Source organism: Giraffa tippelskirchi, chromosome 2, assembly GCF_054371585.1.
Source record: "Giraffa tippelskirchi isolate mGirTip1 chromosome 2, T2T-mGirTip1v1.2.pri, whole genome shotgun sequence".
Lineage (NCBI taxonomy): Eukaryota > Metazoa > Chordata > Mammalia > Artiodactyla > Giraffidae > Giraffa > Giraffa tippelskirchi.
The window spans coordinates 188,950,531-188,977,868 of record NC_137276.1 but is presented as its reverse complement, the minus strand read 5'-3'; the positions used below and the strand labels follow the sequence as shown (position 1 = coordinate 188,977,868).

The window sequence follows — 27,338 nt, the reverse complement described above, 5'->3', positions numbered from 1 at the left end:
TGGTATGAATGAGGAAGGGAAGAAATGAATAATGAGGTAGAAACTGAAAAATGGCTACCTGACATGCATGTTGACTTTCCATGAAGGAAACTTGGGTTCAGAGTCCTTTAAGAACTTTTCCAACTCTATTTTAATGAATTTGGGTGATTTTAATAATATTTGTAGCAGAGTAATTATTTGTCCTCCCAACTTACAAAAATCATTATTCATTCTTATCTATGCTTGTGTCATTCACTGTAGCCTTTTCTCAGAACCTGCTTTCCGTTTGAGAGCACCTGTTCCAAAGTGACTTAGTAATGCAGTGTGGCCAGGACTCCCTGCTCTGTTCACCACTTTTAATGATGAGTAGTCATTGTACCCATAACTCATTTAACCTTTTACATTAAACTAGTATCCAATAATTAATGATATTTTCTATCACACAAATATAAATTGGCTGGATAGTTAGCAAAATGAAAATCTATGCAATGAAATCAATCACCTCTCCTACTCTATAGCAAGGAATTGGAATGATAAAAAGTTTTGGGTATTTCATAATCCAATAATGTAAAATATATTTTTTAAATAGATGATGGTAAAAAATCTTTTTACTGTGCAGTTATATAGCCTAATTTTGGCTTAGGAATGAGAATGTGTAGATTCTCATTGCAGTAGAAAATGCGTGAGATAGGAACTCTGATTAGACATGTATTTGGCGTTTGATGATATCTGTATGAATGTACATATCTCTGCGTAGTGCTCTGCTGTGAATATAAAGTTATCTCTGTTCATCCCATCACCATCCCTTTGTCCAGCTTTAGATCTGTTTTTCTGCTATAATTTAGAAGATATTTTCTTAGATATCAACATTTTCAGACTATGTAGATAACAATCATATTTATAATAGGGAATTTCTAGAAAGTTTCTTATGCCCTAAGTATTGCCATAATAGAGTAGAGACCAAGGTGAATTATTCATTGTTGTAAATATGTGATTGGGGGCTTATCTCCATAGGCTTAAAACTGAGTTTTAAACTTCTGTCCCATAGTCCTCTGGGAATACCTCATTTCCTTGGATTCTGCTGACCCTGGATTGATTTGGGGAAATGGAGTAAGGGAGGGGATGAGGATAATATTTCACATATTATCCTGGTGATTCTATAAGGCAGTGAAGGATTGACTTTTTTCCCAAACAAACTGAACACAGCAAGAGAGAAGTCATGTTATAGGTCTAGGAAAGTTGAGTACATAATTGTTCAGAACAACCATAAAAATAAAACCTGAGACCCATGTCTCATGTTTCCTATGCCAATTCTTTTTTTTTAATGTTCCATTCCACCCTTACTGAAAAGTCAAGCTAGGCTCTATTGCCTTTCCAAGGCTGACTAGACAGGGAGGTCAAACTTATGTGTATTTGCCTCACTTTCTTTCAAGAGAAAGACTCCCTATGGCAGTGTCAACAAACTTCAGCTGTAAAAGGTCAGATGTAAATATTTTAGGCTTTGCCAGCCATATGGTCTCTATAACAACTGCTCACCTCTATCATTGTAACACAAAAGCAACCACAGATAATATGTGAACAAATGAACATGGATGTGTTTCAATAAAACTTTATTTATGGTCACTGAAATTTCAGTTTTATATATTTCTCCAGTACGCTTGCCTGGAAAATCCCATGGACGGAGGAGCCTGGTAGGCTGTAGTCCATGGGGTCACTAAGAGTCAGACATGACTGAGCGACTTCACTTTCACTTTTCCTGTTCATGCACTGGAGAAGGAAATGGCAACCCACTCCAGGATTCTTGCCTGGAGAATCCCAAGGATGGCGGAGCCTGGTGGGCTGCCGTCTATGGGGTCGCACAGAGTCGGACACGACTGAAGCGACTTAGCAGCAGCAGCAGCAGCATATGCCAGGAAGGATTATTTGATTTTTTTTTCCTCAACTGTTTAAAAAAGTAAAAATCATTCTTGTGGGCTATACAAAAAAAAAGATTGTGAGCCGGATTTTGAACCACTAGCCACCGTTTGCTAACCCCTGCCCTTGGGGAATAAGTAATAAAATACAAGGAAGACTATAGGTGTTAAAACATGAAGAGATAAAATACTATACCTGAAGGACAGATGATTTAAATGTCATCAGGGAAATGACTGACAACTATGCATATATGGAGATGTCCTGACCCTTGATTCTATTTTAGGTAATCTTGGTTGGTATTTGGTCAAATTCCAGGTTGGTTATTTTGATTTACTCTCTTAAGATTTGTGAAAGACAAGTTTTAACTGGCCTCAGAGAAGAAAGGCAGAAATAAGAAGAGGGCATGTGACTTAGAGTTTACCATAAGGTATGCAGCTCCAATAGACCATTTTATTAGGAATGGCAGCTGGTGGTTTTCATTATTGGTGAATCATTATGAAATCTGTCTGAGGCAGGGAGGAAACAGCTAAGTGTATTCTTCTTTAGCAGAAACTAGTTCATGACATTGTAAAGCTCTCACAGAATATGTTTTCTACTGTGTTGAAAGAACCCATAAAAATCTCTATTTTAATGACATAAAAACTATACTGATAAAATTTAAATTGAAAAATCTTGTAAACTCAAAGCCATAAAGGACCTTTTTAAAAAATAGTGTGAATGATTTACATGCAGTTGAATACAGCTTTTCTTGCTCTGTAGGTCAGCTTACTGATAGCAGTTGCATAGATGGTAGTGTACTTATCATAACAAAGGAGCATCAATTTTCTGATAATGATAATAAAATTATCTTTTTTTGAGCTGCTGCTACTACCTACTGCTACCTAACATACATTATCTCATTTATTCCCACAACAACCCTGCAAGATGGTATTACTCCCCTATTGAAGATGAAATTGAGGCCAGGCCACACACACACGAAGTAGCAAGGCCAAATCTTTGTCTCCCTAACACAAAAATTAATGCTGTTTCCACTGCACCATTACCATGATGAGAAATGGTGTCCAAAAAGAACAGAATTTGGAAAAACCATCCTCAACTCTGTTGTTGACTCTTATTATTTCATATTAGTTTTAATCTGCATGGTTATTGTCCAGCAACAGAATGATTTCAGCCCCTTAAAACCTTCAGAAATCAAACGAATTGTGTCTTTTAACATTTGTGTTTTGCGTGTCCATTTATTGCTCGCAGCTCTTAGGCAGGCTGCAGCCTTGAACTATTCACTGTCTGAACTTGCCCTCAAAGAATTCTTCTCCCACCCTACCTCTATCAAGTGACAGCCAATGAAAAACCCACAGGCTCGGCAGCTGCAGCTCTGGAAAGCTTCCATCAAACCCTCATTCCCACATCCCCTTTGAAAATCACAGTTCCTAGAGCTTGCTGTTATCTTGAAGGTTATGACTAATGCTTGTAACATTAAAACTTCCACTGCAAAACACTGTCTGCAAGACCAGGATTCCTTAACTTGAGCTCTGTGTTAACTTTTCCACAGCAAGACATTTACTGCCCCTCAACTGCTAGACCCTAAATTTTTACCCAGTAATCTGGAGAGCAGGCATTAGGATGACAGTATTTCAGATACTCAGTAGGAAAATTGGAAAGCTTAATGAATTTCCGATAGTGCCTCTTTGACAGATCAGAATTAAATAAAAATCCCTGGTGTACTGAGAATATGAGATGATTTAGCCCTCTTCTTATCCCTCTCAATTTTATTCATTCTGTGCATTGTGTTCAGGATTCAGGTGTCCAGTATATGCGTCTCAGAGCAAGCAATTTCATTTTCTCTAAATGTGGCGATATAGTACAAAAGTAGCTGTTTTTTGTATGACTGAATGAAACCAAAATCCAGTTTTTAGCAGTCTTTTCATATGTGAATCTTGTTATTTAATCCAGATTTCTTTGAAACTACAACCAGACATACAGTATGGATATCCAGTTGAAGAAATATGGTTGCTGTTATTCACCCTGCCATGCTTTATTTTGCTTACATTAATAACTTATTAATACACTTAAGAAAAAAAGTATATTTGCATCATCATCCATTGAAATTGGCAAGACTGCCTGCTGGTGATTACAGACACAAGACTCCATCAGGAGATAACTTCCTGATCTGTATGTATCACAACATTGATTTTTCTAGACTGTCCCACTAGTATGTCAAGGAAATCAGGGAGGGAAAAAAAGCTGCAGCCAGGAGACAAATATGTGCTAATGTACCACTTACTGTCTGGAGAAAATCTATGCTTATGGCAGCAATAAGAAGTTATTTGGTCTGTATTTATTTAAAATGTGCAAGCTGCAGAATGTGAGCATTCTGATTGTACCCAGACGTAATGGAAAGAATTCACTAGCATTTTAACACTAGATTTTGTAAGGAATGCACCTTTTAAATCAACATTGGATAAAAGGTTGTCATTTAGTTTCAGAACCCTTAAAGTTCTTTCTGTTGCCTGAATAAAGGAAAAAATGATTGGGGGCCTCAAATCCCATCTGAATTGGCTATTCTTGGTCACTTAAGTATATTTCCTTATCAGTCAAACTAAGCAGACATGTTGTTTTAAATTTAACAGAAAATATTGACAAGTAAGTCAGTTCAGATTTATGGTGGATAAACCCTTATAATTCAAAACCAGCTTTCTTGAAGTTATGCTGATCAGTGTCAGTTTTCCTAATGGGAAGGAGCACCATGCTTTACAAGCCAAGACTTCCTGTTAAATAAGCAGCCTTAGGAGAATGTCCACACTCATCAGTGTGTGTGTGTGTGTCTGTCTGTCTGTCTGTCTGAGGTGGGTTTTTTCACCCTAGAGTAGGGTATCTAAATGACTGTAGTTTTCTACTTTCTGGTTTTAATATTTTGACTATCAATTATTTAAAATATATATAGGTGTATATATATGTATATATACACACACACACACACACATGCATACATACAGTGGAATATTACTCATCTGTAAAAAATAAAGAATGAAATAATACCATTTGCAACAACATGAATGGATCTAGAGATTAAAGTGAGGCAGACAGAGAAAGACAAATATTGTATAATATCACTTATATATGGAATTTAAAAAATAACGCAGATTAGTAAGATTATGCTCAAATTCCTTCAAGCTAAGCTTCATCAATATGTGAACTGAGAAATTCCAGATGTACAAGCTGGATTTAGAAAAGGCTGAGGAACCAGAAATCAAATTGCCAATATCTGCTGGATCATCTAAAAAGCAAGAGAATTGCAAAAAATGCCAAATCTACTTTTGCTTCATTGACTACGCTAAAGCCTTTGACTGTTTGGTTCACAACAAACTGTGGATAATTCTTAAAGAGATGGGAATAGCAGACCACATTACCTGCCTCCTGAGAAATCTGTGTGCAAGTCAAGAAACAACAGTTAGAACCAGACATGGAACAATTGATTGGTTCAAAACTGGGAAAGGAGTACGTCAAGTCTGTACATTGTCACCCTGCTTATTTAACTTATATGCAGAGTGCATCATGTGAAATGCCAGGCTGGATGACTCACAAGCTGGAATAAAGAGTGCCAGGAAAAATATCAACAATCTCAGATATGCAGATGATACCACTTTAATGGCAGAAAGTGAAGAGGAACTAAAGAGCCTCTTGATGAAGGTGAAAGAGGAAAGTGAAAAAGCTGGCTTAAAACTCAGCATTCAAAAATCGAAGATCATGGCGTCCGGTCCAGTCACTTCATAGCAAATAAATGGTGAGAAAGGGAAAGTAGTGACATTTTATTTTCTTGGGCTCCAGAATCACTGCAGACAGTGACTGCAGCCATGAGATTAAGACACTTGCTTCTTGGAAGTGTCAGGTGAGTGTATGCTCCTCGATTCTTGTCTCCTTACAACAAAGATTTGGAGTGACGGACATTAGAGCCCTTGGCGGGTCACGGCTCTCAGACAGACCATTATAGCTCTTAGACGAATCAGTGTTACAGCTCAGTGTTACAGCTCTTTTATTTAGATAATAGCGGGAAAATCCATCCTCGAAGCATGAGGGTCTGCCGACCATTGACCCAAAGACACGAAGAGAAGAACGCCCCAGAGTGCGGGAGAAAAAAGGGAGAGAGAGCGCTTTGGCTCCGCTTTTTATATGGTTTTTTTTTTTTCCTTCCCCTGAGCCTGCCCTATGTAAATTGGGCTTAGCCAGGAGTGTTGTTCTACCTGAAGTTCTCACTCCGGTCCTCAGACCTTCCTTTGACCTTCCTTTGTTCCATTTCCGCGGGCTTTTCCCTTTCTTGTCTTTAGCCACCGCCATTCTGGACTCCTGTTTCCTATTCTAACTACCTAACAGAAGGAAAGTACGACAAACCTAGACAGCATATTAAAAAGCAGACCCACCATTTTGCAGACAAAAGTCCGTATCGTCAAAGCTATGATTTATCCAGTAGTCATGTACGAATGTGAGTTGGACCATAATGAAGTTTGAGCACCAAAGAATTGATGCTTTTGAACTGTGGTGCTGGAGAAGACTCCTGAGAGTCCCTTGGACTCTCAAACCAAGCAATCCTAAAGGAAATCCACCCTGAATATTCATTGGAAGGACTGATGCTGAAGCTGAAGCTCCAATACTTGGGCCGCCTGATGTGAAGAGCCGACTCACTGAAAAAGACCCTGATGCTGGGAAAGACTGAAGGCAAAAGGAGAAGGGAATGTCAGAGGATGATGTAGTTAGATGGCATCACTGATTCAATGGACATGAGTCTGAACAGACTCTGGGAGAAATGTTTGTTTATACCCATAGCATAAAAATCTGTGCTTCAAGATTCAATGAACTCTTGGAAAGCTTTGTCTACCTCCTAGTGGTTGTGGAAGCATTTTCTCTGCAAAAAGTTACTGAGATGCTTAAAGAAGTGGTAGTCGGTTGGCAAGAGGCCAGATGAACATGGCAGATGAGGCAAAATTCCGTAGCCCTATTTGTTCAACTTTTGAAGTGTTGGTTGTGCGACGTACAGTGGGCTGTTTCCATGGAGAAGAGTTGGGCCCATTACATTGATTGATGCTGGCTACAAGCTTTGCAGTTTTCAGTGCATCTCATCAATTTGCCAGCCATACTTCTCAGATGTAATGGTTTCCCCAGGATTAAGAAAGCTGTGGTGGGTCAGACAGGCAGCAGACCACCAGACAGTGACCATGACCTTTTTTGGGTCCAAGTTTGGCTTTAGGAAGTACTTTGGAGCTTCTTGGTCCAATCACTGAGCTGGTCATCAATGATTGTCATATAAAATCCACTTTTTGTCCCATGTCACAATCCGATTGAGAAATTGTTCATTGTTGTTGCATGGAATAAGAGAAGATGAGACTTCAAAATGATGATTTTTTCTGATTTGTGGTCAGCTCACGAGGCACCCACTTATCAAGCTTTTTCACCTTTCCAGTTTGTTTCAAATGCCAAATGACCGTAGAGTGGTAGACATTGAATTCTTCAGCAATTTCTCATGTAATTGTAAGAGGATCGACTTCGGTGATCCTCTCAGTTGGTCATAGTCAACTTCCAATGGCTGGCCACAACTCCTCATTTTCAAGGCTCTCGTTTCCTTTACAAAACTTCTTGAACCACCACTGCACTATATATTCGTTAGCAGTTCCTGGGCCAGATGGATTGTTGATGTTGTGAGTTGTCTCCACTGCTTTATGACCCATTTTGAAATTGAATTTAAAAATTGCTATGATTTGCTTTTTGTCTAACATCATTTCCATAGTCTAAAATAAACAGCAAGTAATAAGTCATTAGCAAAAAAAGATAAAGCGAGGGAATGCACATTAAAATGATGTAAACACAACCACATTTAAGAATGTACTCCAATGTCAAATGCCAAGCTCAACGATGCAAAACCACGATTACTTTGCACCAACCTAGTAACATCCATGGGGAATAGTAGCATTCAAGTGGAGAGGCCTGATAGTCACATCTTAACCAAGTGATCAAAATTACACTCACCAGTAGTCAAACAGACTGACATCATGTGCTTTTTTTTTTTTTTTTTTGCTTTACACTGAATGTTTTATTTTCTTTTTTTTTTTTTTTTTATAAATTTATTTATTTTACTTGGGGGCTAATTACTTTACAATATTGTAATAGTTTTTGCCATACATTGACAAGAATCAGCCATGGGTTTACATGTGTTCCCCTTCCCGAACCCCCCACCCACCTCCCTCCCCCTCCCATCCCTCTGGATCATCCCACTGCCCCGGCCCCGAGCCCTTGTCACATGCATCGAACATGGAATGGTGCTCTGTTTCACATATGACAATACACATGTCTCAATGCCATTCTCCCAGAACGTCCCACTCTCACCTTCTCCCTCAGAGTCCATAAAATTGTTCCATGCATCTGTGTCTCTCATTCTGTCCCGCATATAGGGTTATCGTTATCACCTTTCAGATTCCATATATATGCATTAGTATACTGTATTGTTGTTTTTCTTTCTGGCTTACTTCACTCTGTATAATGGGCTCCAGTTTCATCCATCTCAGTAGAACCGGTTCAAATGTATTTTTTTTAATGGCTGAGTAATATTCCATTGTGTATATGTACCACAGCTTCCTTATCCATTCATCTGCTGATGGACATCTAGGTTGCTTCCATGTCCTGGCTATTGTAAACAGTGCTGCGATGAACATTGGGGTACACGCGTCTCTTTCAATTCTGGTTTCCTCGGTGTATATGCCCAGCAGTGGGATTGCTGGGTCATATGGCAGTTCTATTCCCAGTTTTTTAAGGAATCTCCACACTGTTCTCCATAGTGGCTGTACTAGTTTGCATTCCCACCAACAGTGTAAGAGGGTTCCCTTTTCTCCACACCCTCTCCAGCATTTATTGCTTGTAGACTTTTGGATAGCAGCCATTCTGACTGGTGTGAAATGATACCTCATTGTGGTTTTGATTTGCATTTCTCTAATAATGAGTGATGTTGAGCATCTTTTCATGTGTTTGTTAGCCATCTGTATGTCTTCTTTGGAGAAATGTCTGTTTAGTTCTTTGGCCCATTTTTTGATTGGGTCATTTATTTTTCGGGAATTCAGCTGCAGAAGTTGCTTGTATATTTTTGAGATTAATTGTTTGTCTGTTGCTTCATTTGCTATTATTTTCTCCCATTCTGAAGGCTGTCTTTTCACCTTGTTTATAGTTTCCTTTGTTGTGCAAAAGCTTTTAATTTTAATTAGGTCCCATTTGTTTATTTTTGCTTTTATTTCCAATATTCTGGGAGGTGGGTCATGGAGGATCCTGCTGTGATTTATGTCGGAGAGTGTTTTGCCTATGTTTTCCTCTAGGAGTTTTATTGTTTCTGGTCTTACGTTTAGATCTTTAATCCATTTTGAGTTTATTTTTGTGTACGGTGTTAGGAAGTGTTCTAGTTTCATTCTTTTACAAGTGGTTGACCAGTTTTCCCAGCACCACTTGTTAAAGAGGTTGTCTTTTCTCCATTGTATATTCTTGCCTCCTTTGTCGAAGATAAGGTGTCCATATGTGCGTGGGTTTATCTCTGGGCTTTCTATTTTGTTCCATTGATCTATATTTCTATCTTTGTGCCAGTACCATACTGTCTTGATGACTGTGGCTTTGTAGTAGAGTCTGAAGTCAGGCAGGTTTAACAGAATCCAACATCATATTAAAAAGATCATACATCATGACCAAGTGGGCTTTATCCCAGGAATGCAAGGTTTTTTTAACATCCGCAAATCAATCAATGTAATACACCACATTAACAAATTGAAAGAAAAAAACCATATGGTTATCTCAATAGATGCAGAAAAAGCCTTTGACAAAATTCAGCATCCATTTATGATTAAAACCCTCCAGAAAGCAGGAATAGAAGGAACATATCTCAACATAATAAAAGCTATATATGACAAACCCACAGCAAACATTATCCTCAATGGTGAAAAATTGAAAGCATTTCCCCTAAAGTCAGGAACAAGGCAAGGATGCCCACTTTCACCACTACTATTCAACATAGTTTTGGAAGTTTTGGCCACAGCAATCAGAGCTGAAAAAGAAATAAAAGGAATACAGATAGGAAAAGAAGAAGTAAAACTCTCACTGTTTGCAGATGACATGATCCTCTACATAGAAAACCCTAAAGACTCTACTAGAAAATTACTAGAGTTGATCAATGAATATAGTAAAGTTGCAGGATATAAAATTAACACACAGAAATCCCTTGCATTCCTATACTCCAATAATGAGAAAACAGAAAGAGAAATTAAGGAAACAATACCATTCACCATTGCATCAAAAAGAATAAAATACTTAGGAATATATCTACCTAAAGAAACAAAAGACTTATATATAGAAAACTATAAAACACTGATGAAAGAAATCAAAGAGGACACAAACAGATGGAGAAATATACCGTGTTCATGGATTGGAAGAATTAATATAGTGAAAATGAGTATTCTACCCAAAGCAATCTACAGATTCAATGCAATCCCTATCAAGCTACCAATGGTATTTTTCACAGAACTAGAACAAATCATCTCACAATTTGTATGGAAATATAAGAAACCTCGAATAGCCAAAGCAATCTTGAGGAAGAAGAATGGAACTGGAGGAATCAACCTGCCTGACTTCAGACTCTACTACAAAGCCATCATGTGCTTTTTGATGTTATGCATTACAAAAGACATCTGTGATATCCTTGCCCCCCAAAATGCATAATTAATGTTATGGAAATATCAGACAAACGCAAAGTAAAAGATACTCTTCAAAAGTATCAGTGTCCTGAAACACAAAGAAAAGCCGAGGAGCTATTTCAGGTTAAAGAAAACCAAAGAGAAAGGAATATTTACACGTATGTTTGATCCCAGTTTGGATCCTGGACTAGGAAAAAAGTTGCATTATCGAGATAGTTGGTAAAATTCAAGTTAGGTCTGTGAATTAAATAATAATAATGTGACTATGTAAGTCTTCTTATTTTTATTGTACTGTCATAAACTAAGTGATTACCTTTGTTCTTAGGAAATATATATATTGCAATATTTAGTGGCAAAAGGACATGATATCTGCAACTCAGATGGCTTAGGAAAACAATGTATATATGGAAAGAGAGAATAAATTACAAAGAAGCAGATTTTTACCACTTGGTAAATCTGGATAGAACATGGACGAGTCTTTTATGCTATTCTTGCAACTTCTCTCTTAAGTTTGAAGTTGATTCAAAATTTTAAAAATTTAAATGCTAAAACAGAACAACTAGACACATATGCATACACACAGGCACAGAGAGTTAGTTGTCTTCACTTTAAATAAAGCTAATTCAAAATATGGAAATCTGAAATTCATACTAAAAGATGAGCTGAGGAATATAAAACTTTTCCTCCCAACAAATTTGCTACAGAAATCATTTAATAATTTTTCTGTTAAAATTATAAGATTTTAAAAAATGGAATGAATATAGACAATTTCCCAACCCCATCTGTAAAGAGAGGTATAGCTGCATTTCTTTTAGCTCTCTTCCACTAAGAGTTGCTGTATCTGGCTAGCTTGCTTTGCGAAGCTCCTCACAACATGGAGTTGGTTCTGTATTTGTGCTTAAATGCTTTTGAAAAAAATGAGGGTGATTGATAACTTGCTCCAAAATACAGGTTAAGGCTTTTGCAGAGCTAAGGCTGTACTTCAGATTTCTCTTTTCCAATTACCTGAGTAGTTTTTTTCAGATCATTTGAATCCATGCCTTAAGAGAGCTGCTCTTTCCACTAACTAGCTCTGAACTTCTTGAGTTTTCCCTTTTTTCTGCCTTCTTCTCATTAAAATATAACTGTTACAGAAATAATAAGAATAGTAATGAGATAACACGTCTATTGTTTTAAGGCTATCCTAAAAATATTGCTTTACTAATCACAAAAAAGAGTAAGATATTGTTATCCAAAAACCGATTAGCCAAGACCCCATCTTGCCTCTTCCTCTTTTTTTTTTTTAACTTGTTTTCTGTTTGTAGAGAATTGGGTTAGGACATAGCAGCGGGCAAAAACTCATCAGTCAAATGTATTTTCTTATAAATAATTTGGTTTAATTTAAAAATTAACATTGTCATACCAAAAGATTGGAACTAACTTAAATGTACTTTGATAGGATGTTTAATATTGGTGGAATACAATAAACAAAGACTGGAAAAGTCTTCATGTATTGGTATGGAAAGATCTCCAAAGTATAATGTGAAGTCCGAAAAGCACAGACAGAGCAGTGTATATTGAGTGCTACCATTTGCATATAATAAAAGGAGGAGAGAATATGTATATGTGTATATATATACAGTACATATGTTTGTCTGCATATGAATAAAATGTCTCTGAAAAGATACATATGTACAAAATTGTTTGCGTAAGGAAATGAGAATTTGATGTTGGGGAACAAGTTCATTAATTTCAGCATTAATGCGTGCCCAGTCGCTCAGTCGTGTCCGACTCTTTGCAGCCCCATGGACTGGGGTCCTCAAGGCTCCTCTGTCCATGGAATTTTCCAGTCCAGAATATTGGAATGGGTTGCCATTTCCTCCTCCAGGGGATCTTCCTGACCCAAAGATCAAACCCACGTCTCCTGCATCTCCTGCGTTGGCAGGTGAATTCTTTACCACTGAGCCACCTGGGAAGCCCAATAGCATTAGTGAGAGAAAAGTGAAAGTGTTAGTCACTCAGTCGTGTCCAACTTTTGCAACCCCATGGACTGGGGCCCTCCAGGCTCCTCTGTCCATGGACTTCTCCAAGCAAGAATACTGGAGTGGGTTGCCATGCCCTTCTCCAGGGGATCTTCCTGACCCAGGGATTGAACCAGGTCTCCTGCATTGCAGGCAGATTCTTTACTGTCTGAGCCACCAGGGAAGCCCTATAGCATTAATAGATGTTCCTAAATTTAATACTTATAGAAGAAAATAAGAAGTGGTACTTTTCACCTCTGTTTTTTCATTGTGAATATTGCTGTCTTAAAATGATAGTTTATCAAAAACGTCCAGCTCTTTCACTGTAATGATGTAAATCATTATGCTTTTTGTCTGATTCAACTATTCCAATTCACGTATTTACTTGATTGTAAAAAGGACTGATCAGTTTTTGTTTCTTAAGTGTTTTTGGTCACAGGAGTACATCCCATGAATGAACACAAGACTCACAGGAATATTAAGAGCTGAAAAGTATAAAGCTGATTTAAGTGGGGTTCTACCAAAATACCAATTCAGTTTAATACCCCATGGGAAGTATAGAGTAAAATTTATTTCAAATTAATGTAAGGTTAGTGTAAGTAAATCAGAGAAGCCAGAGACCAAATAAGACCTAGAAATTTTTTTAGGAATCCAGAAGACTCTAGAAGAACATCCTCTCTGGAGTTGATATTTTAATATATCACCAATTTTTTTTCAACCAAGGTCTCATGCTTCCCTTAAACAGGATATTAAGTGGCACATACTAATTTTTTCCCTAATGGTTCTCTTTGTAGTTAAAAGCTTTCTTTATCAGTCGACCTGCATTTTAAAAGTGGATAAATACAATTATTCTAAGCTGTCTGAATACTTTTTTTGTCTGCATCTGCCAAAATCAGTGAGAAGTAAAACCTTAAACAGTCTCTGGAATAGGTAGCCATCTGTTACCACTTACAACATAAAAACAAAGAGAAACTCTTCTCTTGTGGCTTATTTGCATACTTCATGGTTCTCCTGTTGTAACTCCCTCTTCTAAAAAAAACAAAAATCATTATTATTCAAATAAAGACTACTCATCCAGTCCATCGGTGGTATATAATAAAGCTTTTTCCACTGAAAATTATTTGTGTAGTTCCAGTTAATAATGCTGCATTTTTATAGGGAAGACTACACAGATGTGACAGTGGTTTTAGAAACAACTTAGGTAACATCAAGAAACATCTGCGCATTTTCCAGCAGCCTGAGTAACTAAGCAGTGATTTGTACAGCCTTCTCTGCATCTGCTCTTTTCCTCTCTTCCTTTTTCAGCACATCCAAATGATTAATAAACTGAACTCTCTGTATATGCATTCTGACAACCATGGGGACTTGTGAGGGTTGAGAATACACACATCACCCTCTGTTGTTATCATGAAACACCTCATTGGATGCCCTATACCAGGGCACTGTGGCCTTTGGAGAGGTTGGTGATGGGAGCTATGTGGGACTCTTAAGTCAGTAATTTCTCAGCTCATAGTCAGTGGCTGGGTCAATGTCCTCTTCAGTGTGAGTAAATCAGAGAAGCCAGAGACCAAATAAAACCTAGAAAATTTTTAGGATTATACATTTAAAGAACTGATTTTTTAACTTTGGGAAGAGAGTATAGTCTCATCTTGAGTAGTACAGTCTCATTATATTAAAATGTAAAAAGACAGTTTTAACAGCCATTTTGTTCATTCTGTGAGTTCTGCTGACAGACCTGTCCTAAAGCATGTCTCTACTGCCAAATCCCAAGTTTCATGGTATCAAAGTTGACTTTGTATGACCTGTTACATTTTCATAGACTCTTGGATGTGGTTACAGAAGGATGATTGCCAAGCTTTTATTTCAACTCAGATATGACTAAATGCAGGAAATCACTTACTGACACCTTTATTCTGTCTGCCCCTCCCTAAATCACCATTTTGGGAAAAAGTTATAAGATCTACAAAATGGGCTGCCTGTGTTCCAAGTTAATTTTGAGAATGACTTTTTATGTCTGGTTTGTAATCTCCTTAGAAAAGCAGAATTATGATGGAAACACTGTGACATCCTAGGCTGTAACAAATGAGCTGTTCTTAAAGATAAATGTAACTCCATGTCCATGAAGCTAAATATTTACTTTACAGATGATTTAATGTATCTTTGTTCCTTTCCACACTGAGTTTTCTCTTTTTGTGTGTATCCCTTCATTTCTAAGCTACTTTTTTGTAACTCTGTTATATCAGTGTTTTGTGATGTTACAAAAAAGCAAAGAGTGTGAGGTCAAATTTTCCATTACATATCTCAACAGGAATGCCAGGGAACCTAGCCAAACTAAGTCTACAAAAAATAAAAATTACAGGAAAGATGATTCATTAATCAACAATTGCCCTCCAAAAAAAAGAAAATAGAATTTGTTGTATGTATTCATTTTGGGGAGTGGGGAATGAGTGCAGACAGCCAAGCTATGGGGTGAAATGGAGTATTTTATGGCTACATGGCATGGTTTTAAGTCTACTGGGGATCCTTTTAAACTATAAAATTCAGGGAAACTATAATTCACTTTGTGCCTTGGTTTCTCTCAGCCTTTTCTTCTTTCAAAATGATAGTCTCTCGTGTACGCAGACCCCAGCTACAATTCGATTTTTAAAGTAGTGGCCATGGAAGATTCAATAGAAAGGGCACAGCCTGCAGCTTTTGAACTGTGAGGGCATGAGCCCTTCCTTCCTCTGTTCTCTGTTCCATTGTCTTTGTCACTTTGTCTAGCATGTGGCGTGCTCAGTTGTGTCCAACTCTTTGCAACTCCGTGGACTGTAGCCCACCAGGCTCCTCTGTTCATGGAATTTTCTAGGCAAGAAATAACTGGAGTGGGTTGCCATTTCCTTCTCCAGAGGATCTTCCCAATCCAGGGATCACCCAACCCAGGGATAGAATCCACGTCTCTTGCATCTCCTGCATTGACAGGTGGATTCTTTACCACTTGCAACATCTGGGAAGTGCATTCTTTGTCACTTCTTTCTTTAACATAGATCTCCTTCTGTGTCTTTTTCTCTCTTGCCATAAGCCCAGGATCTTGATCCTTTCCTAAAATGTTGCAGATCAATAGAAATGCTAGACCTTTGTCTTTAAAGTTATTATCAAATATTAAAGGAGCTGAAAAGGCCAAAAATCATGACACTGAAGGAAAAAAACTTAGTCACTGAAATCAGAAAATGCCCCTAAAACCTTGAAACAAACAGAATTATCCAATTATAGAACTTAGTACAGTAAATGTCAAACTCAATGTATAGCTTCTTTTTTTTTTGTATTCTAATAGAAAACCAACTAGTAGCAAATGCAGTTGGCTCTGTGACCAGCCAATAATAGATACTGTAAACTCTGTTAGCTAATGTTTCATTGGCCAGCCGCTAAGCACAATCAGGCAGTAGAATGATCAAAATATTCAAACTACAGGATCCTGTGCACCTTCTGATTCATCAAAAGATGACATTAGAGTCCTGTGTCATTTTACTACTAAGTATATGTTATTTTAATTCTTTGAAAATTGGTGCTCCGTGTGTGGTTGAGACACTATTAACCAGAGTATGTAATTAATCAGAACAATTTCAGCCATGTTGGATAACACTGAATTTACTGAAGAGTTTTGTTACCTTTTATGGAGAATATGAGTAGGAAATGGAGAACAGGATTTTTTTTTGTTTTTTCCTTTTTCTTTTGCCAGAAAGCTGATAATTTATGTGTTATCACACCATTTCATCCTCACCAAGGGACAGCAACATGAGAAATAAACTTTCCTAAAAAGTTCCTAATAATTGAGAACTTGGGAGAAGCTGGGACAGTTCAAGAAAATGAAAGGGTTGAAGTTGAGGAACAAAGCCAAAGTTCCCAGACCTTGACAACTAGGGCAAATGTGAGAAGTCCACATTCATTGTTGAAAAATGTGAAGTCTTGCATTTTTTAGAAGAAAATTGGATTGCATGACCAGACTCAAGGAATAAGGGCCTAAACGTAAACACCCTGTGTTGGTCTTGACAGCCCACCAAGCAGAAAACATTTTTAGAAAAGTATTGATGGAGGCAAATATCCTAGGTCTCAGATGGAAAAGAATTATTCCCCATTCCTCAAAGGTCAAAGAAGCTTTCTTCAGGTATTCCCAACAGTCCATTCTTCATCCTCTTCTGCTTTATCTGTACCACATCCTACACACACACACACACACACACACACACACACACACACACACACACACACACACACAAGGAGAGAAGATATATGCAAAAACAACCTTCAGTAATTTTTCTTCCTTCATGAAAGATATTTTGTCTCTTCAAAATCTTTCTACCTTTGCTCTTTTCAGCCATATTAAAGATTTGTTCCCTTGGTTTTAAATCTTTTTTTGTTCAGGCTTGTAGCAGCTTAGCAATCTCCAATGATCTCCCCTCTCTCATCCATACTCTCATTTCTCTATTATGACTACCCATGAAGGTCGGTAGATGCTTTTATGTCACATAGACTGTGGGAGGTAGTTTCCTCCCAATCCCACCTTACTCTCAGGCCCCATTCCTTTCAGCCATATAACCATCCATCCATCCATCCATTTCAGTCAGTCAGTACTTTGAGACTTGGGAAATTTACATCCCTAAAACTGATTATGATATGTTGAATTTATAAAGTCCTCTTTTATGCTTTGCAAGGTTTTCAAAGAGAATGCACTTTAGGACAGATAGATTTGGGTTCAAATCCTGTGACCCTGAGCAAGTTATTTGCCTCTTCTATTCATTTAATAGATATTGATTATCTTCTGTGTTCCAGGCATTACATTAGGCGTGATGAATGCAGTTGTTAACAAGACAGGCATGGTCATTCTTTACCTCGTTAAGTTTATACTCCAGTTGGGAAAGCGAAAGAAGAATAGGTTTTCAAATAAATACTTAAATAATAGTAAATATAAAAAATAAGAAACACACAGGGTATTTAATTGAGTCAAAGAAGCAGGGAAAACAATTTTGTGAAATAATATTTAAGCTGAGACTTAAAGAATAGGTAGGAGTTAGCCAGATGAAGAGGCAACATAAGAGCATCACAGGCTGAGGGCCAAGCCTCAAAACCAGAGTCGAGAAGGAACTTGATGCAAAAAAGAAATGAGAGAAGACAAGCTAGACTAGAGCCCAGTGAATGAGAGGAAAGTGGAGAGATTCAGAAGTAAAGGTGAGAGGTGGGGGCAGGGGGTATTAGAGAGGGCCTTGTAGGCACTGATGAGAGTTTGGGTCCTTTCTAATAGCAACGAGTAAGCATTGAAAGGTTTTTTGTAGGGGTGGGAGGAGGATAAACGTGATCATATTTATGTTTGAATCACACCGATTCTTTTTTTAAATCTCATCACACACTGGACTAGGGAAGTACAAGAAGGAAACCAGTGAGGCTAATGACATTTTCCAGGTGAGCAATGATGGTGGCAGTCAATGGCAAGATCGATGGATTCAAGACAGATTTAGGAGATAGAGTTTACCAGACTTGATGGCTCCCTGGATTGGTGGCATTGCAGAAGACGAGAGTGTCACCAATGACTTCTGGTTTCTGACATGAGGTGCTATTTCCTGATGTGAGAATTTATGGAGTAGAGCCTAGCCTGGGGGTGGGGTGAGATGGGTGAGGTGGGCAGGAGTAGATCCCACATTCAGTTTGAGGCATGTTTGATCTAAAATGTTTGTGATTCATCCTAATGAAGATGTCGTGCAGGTATTTAATTATAAGAACAGATTTGGAGCTCAGAAGAGATGTCTAGGCTAGATGTAAATTGAATAATAGCTTATAGATGACATTTAAAGCTATTAGTGTGGACAAGACCACTGAGAAAGAGTGCTTATTTGTAGAAGAGGACCTTGGAAGCCTCTCTGAGCCTCAGTTGTCTCATCTGTAACATGGAAGTAATGATCTATCTGTGCAGAGAGGTTGAGAGGCATGCATTTAGCACATAGCCCTGTGTCCAGCTCATAGTAGGCACTCAGTGTATGGTAATTGCTATTCCCACTGAGTCTCATAAAACCTCACAGCCTTATTCTCTGGAATGTGTTAGCACTAATGAACAGATAGTAGTGTGGAGAAGAGTGAATGAGCCCATGAAGAAATGAACCTGGTTCTATAGGGATGTGCCTGTGAAAATAGAGATCATAACATTACATTTTATTGTTGCCTGTATGTTAGATTTCGTTTTCTAATTTTTATTTTCTAGGCAGCCCTTGCCTTGCAAACAAGCTCTTACAATTCTCACCCTGAAAATTCACTTGTCTTCATTTTTCTTAGATGGGAATTTTGTACCCAAATGACTTTGTTTTTTCTTTTTTTAATAAATTTTTTTTTTTTTAGTGGTACATCATTGTTGATTTAATTTACATTCCCCAATGACATAATATTTTTTAAAATCAAAATTAATGGTAAAACATTCATGGTGAACAAAGTATTAATATTTTAAATAAAGGCAGGATTGGTAACAGTGTTGCAGCAAGCCATATTAGAGCCAGAGGTGAAAGGAAAGATGTGTGTCCTATACATACATTTTTTTTTTTTTTAATAAATTTATTTATTTTAGTTGGGGGCTAATTACTTTACAATATTGTAGTGGTTTTTGCCATATATTGACATGAATCAGCCATGGGTTTACATGTGTTCCCCATCCTGAACCCCCCTTCCACCTCCCTCCCCATCCCATCCCTCTGGGTCATCCCATTGCCCCAGCCCTGAGCATTTGTCTCATGCATCGAAATGACTTTTGAGGCTGCCACCAGGTTCATCATCCTGGCAGGTTCGCTTCATTGTTGCTCCTGTCACTGATGGATTTGTTAAGAAATATCTAAATGGTTTTTTAGTAACACTATTTTCAGGAAGGCCGAGCCTTTCCAATTCCAGACAGCAGCCTGGTTGTGGATGTTGGGAGACCGCAGAGCTGTAACACACTGCATATGTGGATGAGGCCATCTGAGCTTCTTGGCATTCCTAATGATGATAATGATCCCACTTGCTGCAGGCAGACCCTCCCTGCAGCTGATGTCCTTTCTGCGCAGGAATGAGGTCATTTAGTAGGGAGGGGGAAAGATGGAGCTGAGGAGGGAAGATGAGAGAAGAGAAGGGGAAGAAGCTGTCACATCTGTATTCTTGGTGGAAAAATAGAAACACATTTGCCACATGCTTGCTTTATTTATTAAGAAGAGGGAATGGAGAGACTAGGGGTTGGTGAGGAACTGTTTCATAGGAGGTTCCCCCTCGCCCCCACCTGAAGCTGCACAGTTACCAGTATTCACAGTAAAAAGCGAACCAAATCTCCAGGGTACTGATAAGCCTATGAATCTAATCTCTAGAATATTCGAAATTGCTCAGCACAGGATATTACAGCAGTTTAGATCCCAGTAACTACTTTGGAGCTGTGTGAAGCCTAGTTCTAGATACTCCACCTCCCCTCGTGCTGCAAATGTGTCTAAAAAAGAGAAATTGAAAATCATCGTTCTTTGGCAACGTAGACGAAAGTGTCAGATCATTCTTCATCTGTTTCTCAATGTCGTCAGCGAAACCAAATAAACAGCCTTTTTGTTTTTCTTAATGTAGCAGTAGTAGTCCAACTGGTGTGCCATAGGTTTATTTCTAGAACTTATCTACGCGAAGACTGTGTCCCAGGGTTTGGAGTTCATGTTACAGTCTGTTGTTGTTGAGGGTTTTGTGAGGGGAGGGCTGAGCAAAAGAAGGGTCACTTGGGCATCCCAGAGAAGGATCCTGGCTTGGGCATGGCCAGCCAGTCATGGTGAACCGTTTGGCCATATCTGCTCAGCGTAACAGAAGTGAGTCAGCTCTGATTGAAAATATTAAGGGTGCTCTCAAGATGGTTTTGAACCCATCAAAGGCAAGCTGGCTCTGATTAGCCTTTGCGGCCTCAGTGGCTCAGCCAAGGCCTGAGACAAAGTAAGTGTTCAGTGAGGGGTGAGTGTGCCAGCGACCCAGTTTGCCCGTTCCCCATGGCTCAGGAGTCCTGCTGTTAGTGACTGCAAACCACCATGAGTAATTATGTGAAGGAGAAAAATATTTTCTCCTAAATGCTGGAGAAAGAGGTGGAATTATTTAGGTAAGTGTAATAGTTGACTCTCAACAGTGCTCCTGACTTGAGTTTCCAAGATATAAGAATGCTGGACTGGAGGTCCGACCTCTAGCAAGCCTCTAAAATTTCTCAACCCCAGTTTCTTGGTCAGTGGACTTCCTTGGTGGCTCAGCGGTAAAGAATCCACCTGCAGTACAGGAGACGCAGTAGATGTGGGTTCAATCCCTAGGTCAGAAAGATGCCCTGGTGGAGGGCATGACAACCCACTCCAGTATTCCTGCCTGGAGAATTCCATGGACACAGGAGCCTGGCAGACTACAGTCCATGGGGTCGCAAAGAGTCGGACACAACTGAAGTGACTGAGCGTGCACACATGCATACAGAATGGGACTAATCCTTTCCCAGCCTGCCTCCTGGAGTTATTTTCAGGATTAAATCTTATTCAGAAAGTCAAACTAATAAGAACCATAGGAGGTAAGGTGTTGTTATTGGTTTGTTTTGAGAATACTGTAATCTTAAACATTTTTAGAAGAAAGAACGATTTTTAGTTCCTTGAAAAAAAGATTCTTCAAAAGCATATTTATAGGTGCCATTGTTGTTAACTGGTAAATCCCTCCTTAAGCTTCATTTATTTAAAAAATAATGACAACCTTATGCCTTTTCTGGAAAGCATTTGTGAGTTACCTCCAAATGTCATGTGTTTTAAAATCTAAAGTATTAAGTCAGTTGCTTCCTAACCCTGCCAGTCTCAAAGGTTAGTAATAATAATGGTATTTTTCAAGGTTATGAAGCTTGACTACTGACTACCTACCAGTAAGTGGTCACAAATAAAACACTGCTTTTACCACATGTAAATTCATTCCTACAGTTTGGGCCTCTGCAGACAGTGATTCAGCTACAGGTGTGTCATGGAACAGTAGAATTTTGTCCTGGAAGGAGCACAGTATGTAAAATTAAGAAACAATTAATTCCTGGGTCATTTTCTAGCAATGGCCTTAAATCATTTCACCTCTCTGAACCTCACCTTACTCATTTCTTCACTGAGAAAGCATTCAGTGACTTCACCAGGGCTTTACTACTCTCCCCAGAAGGCATTTGAAAAGAGGGAGGACATTTATGCTTGTCAAAATGACAGGGTGTGCAAAAAATGATAGGGTGGAGGGAGGTATGCTGTTGGCATTTAGTGGACAGAAGTAGGTCTGCTAAATTTTCTACACTGAGCAAAGTGGTCTCCTGAAAGGAAGAATTGTCTCCGTACAGCACAAATACGCACTCCTAAGAAACACTGGGTCAGAGCTGTGGAGAGTAAAAGGGAGACACAGTTAATAATAACAGAGCTATCTCAGGCAGACTGGGATGTATGGAGCACCTAGCCACAGTCCATGTCCACTTTTGTTTCCATCGTCTTCCTCCATTCTTGTCCCATCCTCCTTCGAAACACTGGAATCTCTGCTAAGCAGCTGTCGTGGAAGGAGACAGACAAGTCTGGACCACATACCTTCTCTGTGGTCTCGATTTTACCAGGAAGACTAGCAACAGGCTTACAGTTAGCTCGCTTACCCATTCCTGTGTTGGGTTATGCTTTAGTCACAGAGCTCCCCTTGTTTCTCTCCTTCTCTCATCTTCAGAGCCATGGGCACGGCCACCACCCCAGTGTGGCAGCTGCCTGAAGCATTAGTTCGAGGGGGCAGGGGAGAAGAGAAGGAAGGGAGAGTGGAGCTGGCTGCAGCTCTTTCTTACTCTACTTTCTTGGACTACCATTTAGACAGGGAAAACACAACCCATCCGCTCCTCTCTTTTGGCATATCAGCTGAAGGCAGCCTTCAAGTCCAGGTGGGGTTTATACTTCTTAACTCCTGTACGTGGACAGAGACTGGGTTTCCAGAATTTCCTGTCTAGCCCCCTGGGGTTTTTACTCCTAGTTAAGCTTACTTTCAGCTTCTTAAATTGTATCTTACTCTTTAAAGAAAATCCATTGTGCAGAATTGTATAAGGCTTGACATGATTGTCTAAACTAATTGCTTAAATATGGACAAGGACAATTGTTGAAAAGCACTTTTGTTTGTGTCTTGGAATAAAAATTACCACATACACAATAGTCTATTTTGAACCCTAAATGGATTGCATCTTAAAGAGAATAAAAGAGCATAGAAAAAAAACTAAGCATAAATTTGTTAGGCCAAAATTAACTTGATGTCTACATTCAGTGGGAAAGAGCTGTAGCGAGTTGCCTCTGACACAGACAGTTCTCTCTCCTCTTTTGTTTCTCTTACCTTCTCACCCCGGTGTTTAAAGTTAAGCCTTTGGGAACATATGGGGCTATATGTACCTATGTACCTATGTACACTATAGGAAAGTGGCAAATATAAGCCACAAGAGCAAACAGCTCAATCTCTTGTTTCGTTTAGTACTGCTTCAGAGGAATAGCCTCGCTTTTGAGGGACAAACAGACCCAAACAACGATCAGAGGCTTAGGCCATTGCTTTTCTAACTTTCCCATTAAACCCTAGGGTTTTCTAGAATTTACCAAAGATAGAATGGCTTCCCTGGTGGCTCAGACGATAAAGAATCTGCCTGCAATGTGGGAGACTGGGTTCAATCCCTGGGTTGGGAAGAACCCCGGAGGACATGGCAACCCACTCCAAGATTCTTGCCTGGAGAATCCCCATGGACTTCTGTCCATGGGATCACAAAGAATCAGACACGACTGAGCAACTAAGAACAGAGCAGAATGGTTAATTTGGTGAGAGCTCTTTAAAAAAAAAATCACTGAGTGTTATAGGAAGAGGTTAGTAAGGTGTTATGGTTTTAAGAAAGATTCTTCTTTTTATTAGTCTATTTTATACCTCACTTCTAAAGAACATGCAATACAGAAGAATAAGTAGTTGAAGGAATCAGTAATTGGAATATAAAACCAGAGATAAGAATGGGAAACCTAAATATATACTCTCTAGTCCTTTATGTTTGTTAGAAGTAAATCACAAATTTAGCTCTAAGCTTCCTAGTGGCCTGAGTGAAAGGGAGCATACCATTTTAATCACCCAGAGTCATCCTGTGGAATAAATTTATTAAGGTCATCACAAGGCAATGTTCAGGAGCAGTGGTTTTTTTATCCATTCATTCATTTATGAACATTCCTTGAGCACCTTCTAATGTATTAGGAGCTTATAGTGACAGAGCTCTTAGGCAATTTCAGAGAAAGGCATATCTTTATTAGATTTGTGTGAAGGGCCCTGTATGTAAATTTAAAATCTCTTAAAATTGATTTTAGCCATGTTTTAATGCTAAAATGGAATGTTTACCTGTTTATGGATAAATCCAAATTAGATCAGGTACATTTTCATGATTTTCTTTTTTTAAGAGAAGTCTCTGTAAATTCCCCCTGTCTTCCCGGGTCTTGTTAATTATCACATAGGACCTTGGAAGATGCCTCTCTGAGACTTATTTCTTGGAACACAGAGGTGGTTCCTTGTGGATGAAAGTGTTCAGAGTCAGAATTTGGTCCAAAGGCAGCTCAGGAATACCCTCCACAAAACATTTTCAAATGTTCTAGGCAGCAAGATTCTTTCCTCCAAACAGTCATCTGTCTACCTTCAACATAGAGAGTACACAGAAGTGATATTTTATTACTCTAAATTTAATTTTAGGTTGTCACAAATCTACTTATTTTCAAGACAATTGTTGAAACCACTGAAACCCTTTCCACAAATCAGAAATTTGAACAGATATTCTCTGTCAGCCCCAGTATTTTATATATCATGTATTTATAAATATATATTTTGTTTAATGACATTTTCATGATATGAAACATCAATATGTTATATATTTATACATATATATTATAAATGTATAATAAATACAAATATATCACACAGGAAGCACACACAGTTTACCTATACACCCTTAAATGATCTATAATATTATCATGACATATGTGTTATCTGGCATGTTATTTAGTCTACCAGTAGGCATAACTTGTGGTCTGAGGTGTCAACTCCCACAGAGCTGACCAGGATCATATGATATATACTTGTAAATAGGTGGATGTGTTTAAACTTTCTTGATATATAACTGAGTATGGCACACGTATGTTATAGTTATGTACTACCCTGGAGTTTTACATGAGCAGACACTCATAGTCTAGAAGTCATTCAAATATGATATAGAGCAATACCCTTCCTAATGAACAGTACTTTTAAAAGAAATTCATTTACATGTACCAAAATTGTAAGAGAGGCTTTGGTCCAAGGTCTGTGTGGTGGTGGTAATTATAGTTGGTAGTGATAATGTGGATGAGTACATCTAGTTGGGTGATAGGCCTTAATGGCATGGTTCATGTTATTGTTGTGGTTTTATTAATTGAAACTCTAAGTGAGATAAATGAAGCCTCTCCTTCCTTTCCCTTGGCTTAGACTAGCTGATATGAGAAAAGAGGTCTGAGACATGAAATATAAAACCAAAGAAAAAGTAACACTACGAACCCATAGATAAATCAATACTGTGTTTATTTCTAATATAACCAGATTTAAAAATAACTATACTTTAAATTTTTACAAAGGCAAATGAAAAGCACCCCACCCTTCAACAATCATGTAAGTGTATATTAGGAAAACTTTCTGCATATGAAGTGGGATAAAGTTATAAATAACTTAATATTTAATCTTGTTCTTTAGATATGTAAAGAACCTAAAATGATTTGTAGTTATTTTTCAGGGCTTGGTTTTTGCTTCACAGAAAGGAAACTAAGTTGGAATAGGATAAGATGACTAGAATTTTTAAAATCTGTAATGTGTAGTTTCCCTTAAATGAAATTAAATTTAGTTCAACTCTGGGATAAATGCTATGTATAACACCATTGGAATTGGAAGTTCTCTTGCTCTCTATTTGGTTACTAGTCATTATTCCTCATTTCCATTCTTTCCAAAAACAAGGATTTTCATGCTCTGTTGGCAGAATGTTTCCTGTGCCTTTATCTTGTATCCTCCATATTGCTCTAGTTTGGGGCATAATTGTAAGTCATTGTGTAATTCACCACAGCAAGCCTTTCATTCCAGAAGTAGCTCGAAAAAAAAATTCTCAGTTTCCTAGGGCTGCTATAACACATTATCACAAACTGGATGTTTTATAACAATAGAAATGTGTTCTCTCAGTTCTGGAGGCTAGAAATCAAAGTGCCAGCAGGGCCATGCTTCTTCCTCCAAAGGCTTGTGGGAAGAATCCTCCCTTGACTCTTGTGGAATCTCCTGGTTGCCAGCAATCCTTAGCATTTTTTGGGTGGTGGTAGTGGCAACTCCAAAATCTGCTTCTGCCGTCACATGGTTGTCTTCCTTCAATGTGTGTCTGTGTCCACATTCCCTCTTCTTATAAGAACACAAATCATTGTATCAGAGCCCCTCCTCGTCCAATATGACCTCATCTTGTTTATATTTGGAAAGACCGTATTTCCGAATGAAGTCAGATTTACAGGTTCTCGGTGAACATGAATGGAGGAAGAAGGGTAGACACACTAATCAACCTGGTGTAGGTGGTAGGAATCTTGTTGAATTCTGTCACTCCTCTGAGCATTTAGGGGGTCTGCACTTAAGCACTTCTACTTTCCAACCTGAAACAGAGCAGTCTTGAGCTCTCCATCCACTTGGGACATGGATAATTGTTTTCACTGTAATATCTCTCTTACCTGGAAATGTATCCAAAGCCACAGAAACCCTAACTAATCAATTCTCTGGTCACTACCATGGCATATGCTAAGTCTGTATTATTTTGTAAAATTGCCCCCAGGGGCAGGTTTTGTTCTTCAGTATTCAAGTGCAACTTTCTACTAGAAAATAGCATGCAAGTGCTTTCAGGCATTGACTCTGGCCCACATTTAAGTCATTCCCAGATTCTATACTTTGTTCTTTGTACATCTGGGCATTAGGCTTACTTAAACTGGTGTAATTTTCTCCCCAAGGTATTAGCAGTGATGAGTTCCATTATACCAATTTCTTTTGCCGCTTGAGTGTCCCTAGTAGTCTCAGGACTAGCCAAGGGTCAGATATTTGCATGCTTTCTAGATAGCATGTCATGTTTAAATCCATTCCTTAACCAAAGTTGCAGTTGCACTGAGGAAGAGGTCCAGGAATGGGTTGCAAACTCGCCCAGGCTCCCGAGCCCATGTTCTTCCCTATGTATGTTTTCTCTGACTTACTTGATGGTTTTTTAAAGATTTGGTTAGTTACTAACAATATTTCTCAGAGAAATCCAGATATCTGGCTTTCCTTGAAAACTCAGACTTAGCAACCCTAGGCCCATATTTCCACAGCTGTCCCTTCAGTCAGAGTACGATGGGCTCTTGCCTATACTGTAGACCACTCTGGACTGGACTACTTATTTGTTTATGTTACCTGTCTGACCCAAAGGCTTAGGAATTCAGCCTTCATTTTGTTCCTCGTGTTGTTCAAAGAAACTATATGGAACACACTGGGGCAAAGGAGGGCAGATCACTGGTTTTCCCTCCCTCTGTTTTGCACTGTCTTTTGGCAAATTTCCACCAATAACCTTCAAGGACCCTTCTGTATCCTTTAGATGGCCTCTGGATTCCATAGCTTTCCCACCCTTATTTTTTTTCAGCCTCATATTTCTCTAATGAAGTTTGGACTTCATCAATTACAGCAC

The 27,338-nt window shown here is 38.6% G+C and overlaps 2 protein-coding genes and 1 long non-coding RNA gene across 9 annotated transcripts in view; 2 read left to right on the top strand and 1 right to left on the bottom strand.

The window, feature by feature from the left end:
* CMSS1 (cms1 ribosomal small subunit homolog) overlaps positions 1 to 27,338 on the top strand; it is a 401,056-nt gene that overhangs the window by 240,375 nt on the left and 133,343 nt on the right. The gene's annotated exons all lie outside the window — the stretch shown is intronic.
* Positions 1 to 27,338, bottom strand: part of FILIP1L (filamin A interacting protein 1 like) — a 314,206-nt gene that overhangs the window by 228,557 nt on the left and 58,311 nt on the right. The gene's annotated exons all lie outside the window — the stretch shown is intronic.
* Positions 6,054 to 14,011, top strand: LOC145539086 (uncharacterized). Its single transcript, XR_014077564.1, has 2 exons — positions 6,054 to 7,933; positions 10,559 to 14,011. It is a non-coding gene; the product is annotated as an uncharacterized LOC145539086 (long non-coding RNA).